Genomic DNA, 274 nt, shown 5'->3' with positions numbered 1-274 from the left:
CTCCGGCCGAGGAAACGCCACCCTCGCGTGGGCGAATAACGCGTGCCGTGGGATTAATCGGGATTCGGGGGTCAGGAAATTTATTATGAAATTCGCAGGCCGGAAACGAAGGAAATGCCGAGATTCCTCTCTTTCCTCGCGGAGGAAAGGAAGACGCTTCGCTTCGACGAGCGAAGGAAAGCGCGAACGGGAGAACGCGAGGGGTTGTTGTAAATTGCCGAAATAATCCGTCGGTTAATTCCGAGCGTCGGTTTATTATTATTACCGCGCCGTT

At 53.6% G+C, this 274-nt stretch overlaps 1 protein-coding gene across 1 annotated transcript in view; it reads left to right on the top strand.

Annotated features, from left to right (window-relative positions):
* The window catches only part of LOC116186572 (dachshund homolog 2-like), a gene marked incomplete at its 5' end in the record, with an annotated part of 15,669 nt that overhangs the window by 12,871 nt on the left and 2,524 nt on the right, over nucleotides 1-274 (top strand). The window lies entirely within an intron of this gene.

Source organism: Apis dorsata, unplaced genomic scaffold (assembly GCF_000469605.1).
Source record: "Apis dorsata unplaced genomic scaffold, Apis dorsata 1.3 scaffold_939, whole genome shotgun sequence".
Classification (NCBI taxonomy): Eukaryota; Metazoa; Arthropoda; class Insecta; order Hymenoptera; family Apidae; genus Apis; species Apis dorsata.
This window is presented reverse-complemented; position numbering and strand designations above follow the sequence as displayed.